Genomic DNA, 301 nt, shown 5'->3' on the forward strand with positions numbered 1-301 from the left:
GGTAATGATTACCACCACTTCTTGTTTAACTTGTCTGTTTGGCCTGTGTAAGGCCTTCCACCATAGTAAATTTCCCATAAAGTTGAATCAGGATGAATTTATTGATATCATCCCACTAAGCAGAGATTCTGGATTCAATATTTTAGCTCAAAGGGTTAGAAAAGGCTCTAACAGTTGGGTTCGTTGGCTGAAACATGGACTACAACGTGGTCTACCTTAAATGAAATTAAATGCCAGAACTAACTGCCTTGTTACACTGAAGAGGAAGATATCCAAAGGCTAGAGAGGGAGGTGGAAATAT

This window comes from Mandrillus leucophaeus, unplaced genomic scaffold (genome assembly GCF_000951045.1).
Source record: "Mandrillus leucophaeus isolate KB7577 unplaced genomic scaffold, Mleu.le_1.0 Scaffold351, whole genome shotgun sequence".
Classification (NCBI taxonomy): domain Eukaryota; kingdom Metazoa; phylum Chordata; class Mammalia; order Primates; family Cercopithecidae; genus Mandrillus; species Mandrillus leucophaeus.